The sequence below is a fragment of the Podarcis gaigeae genome (assembly GCF_964106915.1).
Source record: "Podarcis gaigeae genome assembly, chromosome: 5".
Lineage (NCBI taxonomy): Eukaryota > Metazoa > Chordata > Lepidosauria > Squamata > Lacertidae > Podarcis > Podarcis gaigeae.
Window position 1 is genome coordinate 48,271,086 of NC_139681.1, and position 6,254 is coordinate 48,277,339.

A 6,254-nucleotide genomic window follows, 5' to 3' on the forward strand; every position below is an offset into this window, starting at 1 on the left:
ATGTTAAAAGTGTGGCACTGTAATAACTTCATGGTGAGTACAGTGGTACCTCGGGTTAAGTACTTAATTCGTTTTGGAGGTCTGTTATTAACCTGAAACTGTTCTTAACCTGACGCACCACTTTAGCTAATGGGGCCTCCTGCTGCCACCGGAGCACGATTTCTGCTCTCATCCTGAACCAAAGTTCTTAACCTTGAAGCACTATTTCTGGGTTAGTGGAGTCTGTAACCTGAAGCATATGTAACCTGAGGTACCACTGTACTGTACTAACACACTTTTTTAAAAAAAGAAGCAGCATCACTGATTATAAGTGTTCCAGTACTGCTGGTCAGGAGGATTTTTTTACTGAATGTCTGATAAAAGGCTTTTCAAAATGTATCTTCATTCTGCCATCCAGGGTTTGTTTGTTTGGGTAGTGGGAGGTTTTTATTTACCAGTATTTGTTGCTTTTTCTGGCAGGTGCCTCAGGGCACTGAAACTTCTTGATTAGGTATTGTGGGAAAATGGGGAAGTGAAGGAGTGACATTTTAGGTGATCATACCCTGGCTTAACACCTCCAGAATGAGTTTTATGTGGTTTTGTTTACATTTATATTTGCAAATGAGAGGATGACAAAGTTATACAGTGAAAGGAGGTAGAAGTTTATGCAATGGATTTCTTGCACCTCAGCTTGCTGCACTATTGCCATAGTTATACATTATAGTATTGAACTTTTAGTGGCTGATACCCATTCCTAAGTAGATAACTCCTTACAAGAGGTTATGTGGTTATCACTAATCAAAAGTACCGTATTTTTCGCCCCATGGGACGCACCGCCCCATATGACGCACCTAGTTTTTTTGGGGGGGGGAATAAAGAAAAAAAAGCCCGAGCTTCCCCTGACCCCAGCCCCCAGAACAGGCTGCTGCCTGCAAGCCTTGCGAGCCTGGCAGGACCTCCCGCAGGGCGCGGGAGGCTTGCGGACACCTTCCCAAAGCACAGGGCGCCCTCCGGAAGGCGCCCTGTGCTTCGGGATGCAGGCTGCCGCCCCAAGCCTCGCGCTCCCGGCGGGACCTCCCCCGGGCTCGCAAGGCTTGCGGATAGCTTCTTGAAGCCTGGAGAGCGAGAGGGGTCGGTGCGCACCGATGCCTCTCGCTCTCCAGGCTTCAGTGAAAGCCTGCATTCGCCCCACATTTCCCCTTCATTTTTGGAGGGGAAAAAGTGCGTCCTATAGAGCGAAAAATACGGTATACTGTTTCTACCAGAGCTTTCCAAACTTTTTATGTTGGTGACACACTTTTTAAAAATGCATTATTTTGTGACATGGTAATTCAGCTTTACTAGCAAACCAGAGGTTAAACCAGGCATAGGCAAACTCCAGCCCTCCAGATGGGACTACAATTCCCATCATCCCTATGTCTTGTTAGCTAGGGATGATGGGAATTGTAGTCCCAAACATCTGGAGGGCTGAAGTTTGCCTATGCAAGAGTAAGAGTAATTTGGTGTTATGTAGGAGACCTTGTGGCTGAAACAAAAAATAATAATATTCGTAGTCTTTTCCTGAAATGTTTTTGTTACAGTCCATCTTTTAAAACTATTGTAGCATGCAGCCACCTGCCAGTCTTTTGTTTAGAAGCCTACAAGTCATTCCTCTACAAGTTTTGTTTTACAGAGAGGTAGGTAAGGGATGCAATCCTTTACTCGAGTTCCTCCAGCTAAGATGCTTTAGGATTTGGCAGTTTTGCTATGCCAGTGGGGTGCAAGATATACTACTGCATAAAGCATTATTCACTACATGTGTTATATCCAAACTTGAGCTAAACTGGAGACTACAGTATAATAAATAACTCCATGGTCATCATCATAGCTGTCAACTTACAGATTTGAAAATAAGGGACCAGCAGCCTTGAAAATAAGGGACCAGCAGCCAAAATAAGGGACCTGCAGCCTCACCTGTTCCAGGCACTCCAGTCCTCCTGTCCTCCTGCAGTGTGGTCAAACTCATGCTGGTAGCTTCGAGAACACTGTCCAACCAACTTTGTAACCAGAGGTTCAACTGAATAGAATCTGAATCACATGCACCACAAGGCCTATGCAGCCTCAACTTAAGATGGCTCCCCGGCCTGGCTTTGCACTGCAAAGTTTGCAGCAGCACGTGCAACAAAATGGCGTCCAGCATTCAAAAAACTCCTCAGCTTGCATTAACTAGCCACACACAAGGCATGCAAGCTCCACCCCCCAGTCGTTCTTAGACTTCTTATTGGGTGAGCAACACAGACAAGCAACACAGTTGGTGCCTCCCTCCTCCCTGGCCGGCAGGGAAGGAGAGGAGCTGCTTCCTTTGAAATTTAAGGGACATCATTTAAGGGACATTTAAGGGACATCTATCAATAAGGGACAGCAGCGGGACATGGCGCTGGAATAAGGGACTGTCCCTTCAAATAAAGAACACTTGACAGCTATAGTCATCATATGTGCTGCATTGTATGTAAATTGCGTCTGTGTTTGTATTCGGCAATTTGTAAATAACAGAGATACTATGTGTATTTTTTTTTTTTTAAATCTCTGTAGCATTTGGTGAAATTCCAAGAGCTCTTCCTCCTTTGCAGTTCTACTGAGAATTTTAATTTAAAAAATGCTTGTATAAACTCAGCCATGGAAGTGGTTTTATTAAGCACATAATAGACCAGAGAAAATTGAGCATTCAGCTGTGAATTCCATCTCCATTGATTTTTTTAGTGCTTAATGTGCTGTTACTACAGCTGTCTTTTGATGTAAACAAGGCAATATAGTGTGGCAGTGTCTCTCTCTCTCCCCTCAATCATACTGTCAGTGCTTGTTTCTCTCTCCCTCTCTCTCTCTCAACCTTAATCATCAAAAGAACTGACTATACTGAGCGAGTGTGGTGTAATGGTTAAGAGTGGTAGTCTCGTAATCTGGGGAACTGGGTTCGCGTCTCCGCTCCTCCACATGCAGCTGCTGGGTGACCTTGGGCCAGTCCCACTTCTTTGAAGTCTCTCAGCCCCACTCACCTTGCAGAGTGTTTGTTGTGGGGGAGGAAGGGAAAGGAGAATGTTAGCCGCTTTGAGACTCCTTAAAGGGAGTGAAAGGCAGGATATCAAATCCAAACTCCTCCTCCTCCTCCTCCTCCTCCTCCTCCTCCTCCTCTTCTTCTTCTTCTATCAGAGTTTTCCAAACTTGGGTCTCCAGCTGTTTTTGAACTACAATTCCCATCATTCTTGCCCACTGATCTGCTAGCTAGGGATGATGGGAGTTGTAGTCCAAAAACAGATGGAGACCCAAGTTTGGGAAACGCTGGACTATATATCCAGCTTTTTTTTTCTTTTTAGATGCAAGGCGTACAGACAAGGAAAATGAAGAAAAGGAACAAGAAAATGCAAAAATACATCTGGTATAGTCACTTTGCACAGCAAGTAGAGCAAGTTTACATTAGCCAGTTACTTGGTCACTTGCCATGAGTAAAATTACCTTTGTGAGATCAGGCAGCAGAACCTTACAAATCTGACAAATTTTAGCTACACATTACTGATGCAGGCACCGTATTTTTCACTCTATAAGACGCACCAGACCATAAGACACACCTAGTTTTGGGGGGAGGAAAACAAGAAAAAAAATATTGGCTATCCCAGAAGCCAGAACAGCAAGAGGGATCGCTGCGCAGCAAAAGCAGCAATCCCTCTTGCTGTTCTGGCTTCTGGGATAGCTGCACAGCCTGCATTTGCTCCATAAGACGCACACACATTTCCCCTTACTTTTTAGGAGGGAAAAAGTGTGTCTTATAGAGCAAAAAATACGTGTGGAGAGGCTGGCTAGTAACAATTCAAACACAATGAAGAGGCAGAGGCAATGGGGTTATTTGATTAAATATTGTCACAAACCTTTATTAAATATATGCATAAATTTGTAATTAAAGTTGTGGGTTATAAAGGGGAGGGCATTCCCTACTGATCCCTTATCTGAGGAATGTGACCTGGCTGTCTATGCTGTGTGTGAGTGCATGTTTTTGTGTCTGTCTGTGTTTCCTTCAAGTGCTGTGCCTATTAGCTGACCTTGTGAAGGATGATTACAACAGGAGAAGTGTGTTAATTTTCAGTAAAGCTGCACAAGACATGCACATTTGTTTTGGCAAAAATTGTTATGGTAAAGGTCCTTAGAATCCTAATCACTATACAATTTTGAATTTGGCCCAAACTCAGTTTGCTGAAGAAAGTCATAGAATTTCAGCAGTGGTGCTAAAAACTGGACAGGTTTCTGCTTAGGTCATTCTGCAGGGGAATCATGTTCCACTAGTTTAACTAAACAAGACAGAGGATTATAATTCTTCTCTTATCATGTTTAACTGTTTGTAGAGAAACCTGAGACCTTTTTAGCAAACAAAACAAGTGTTTGCAAGATCCAGGAGTTTCCTCCCCCCCCCTCCTTCTTTGTTAGCATGAAGGCAGTAAATTTTCTTGTCTATGAATAAACTTTACTGACTCTTTTTTGGCAGATCACATGCTGGTTAACTCCGTGGGACTGTGTCCAAAGAGTGTCCTGATTTATACCGTGATTAAGTAGGGACACCAGCATAGATCCAAGGTTTATGTTTGCATTTTAGGTGGTTTGGAACTGAAGTATTGTCAGGATGACATTTTTTTAAGCTGGCAAGAACACTGTGTTTATTTATGTTCCAGTAACTATCTTACGTGCAAAGGTCCTAGATAGTTCCCGATTAAGTTGTGCTGCTAATCAAAGAGCTAGTTTAATGATGGGGGTAGGGAGGGAAAGGTGCTGAAATAACAGACTTTTCTAATGCTTTTTGGGAGTGGGGAGGATGGAGAGATTAAATAAGAAAACATCCATCATTTTATCTTTGAATGTTCACAATTCCTTTCTTATGACCTTATGGATTAAAAGAAACCAAAGAGTTTGCCTGAGATTTTCATCAGCAAGGAATAAAAAAATTTTTTTTTAAGTTGCCAGAAAAGTAAACATTCCACATTTGTCACATGTCAACGTACATATTTGCAGGTTGTGCAATGCTTGTATGCATGCACTCCACACATGTAAAATATTCAGGTGCCAATCCTTTTATTTTGGAGTTGGACCATTGGTGTGAGAGTCAGTCTCCATGGCAAAATACACATTTGCTGCCAGTACCACTGTATGGGGAATAAAGCTGCTCCACTGGTACCATGGTTGAGCATCTGAAGAAGAGCAACCCACTATGGATAAGGTAAAGTAGGGCATGACAGTTCTACCATATGGCTGGGTGTCCGCTGAGTCTACTCATGAGGTTCTTCCTGCAGTGGTGGACTAGGCAAAGATGTTAACAAATGCTAGGCAAAATGCTCTGTTGAGGTGAGGAACCTTTTCAGCCCGAGGGCCACATTCCCTTGTGGGCAACTTTCCAGGGCCTTCATACCATGGTGACCGTGACCAAAGGCAAAAGTCGGAAGCATAACAGATGTGACTCTTGCCTTTGTACAGTAGGCTACATTCAAACCATTTAAAATGCAGAGGTTTTCCCACAGATAATTCTCTCTCCAGGCAAGAAATATGCATTATCACAGTTCAGGGACACAATTAAGCCATGCAAAAGTACTCAAGGAGGGAGTGCAGGTATACCATAACCCTCGCTGGCTTTGAAGAGGCCTGGCTGGCTGGCTACACTTGGTCCCCCCAGGTCTAAGGTTCCCCTGCCTAAACATGCTAGATACTAGATGAAAACCATCTGTGTTGGAAAAAGCATAAAAAATGTACAGAGATCTGCAAATAATTTTGCATTACATTAATTCTGTATTGCATTTGCATTTCATTACACTCATTATATTACACAGGCATCCAGGTTTTCTCTCTCTTCATAATATAGTCTCTTAATCATGAGTCTCAAGGGACGCAGGTGGCGCTGTGGGTAAAACCTCAGTGCCTAGGACTTGCTGATCACATGGTCGGCAGTTCGAATCCCCGCGGCGGGGTGAGCTCCCGTCGTTCGGTCCCAGCTCCTGCCCACCTAGCAGTTCGAAATCACCCTTAAGTGCAAGTAGATAAATAGGTACTGCTTTATAGCGGGAAGGTAAACGGTGTTTCCGTGTGCTGCACTGGTGCTGGCTCGCCAGCTGCAGCTTCGTCACGCTGGCCACATGACCCGGAAGTGTCTTCGGACGGTGCCGGCTCACGGCCTCTTGAGCGAGATGAGCACGCAACCCTAGAGTCGGACACGACTGACCCATACGGGCAGGGGTACCATGAGTCTCAAAGCAAGAGTGAATATC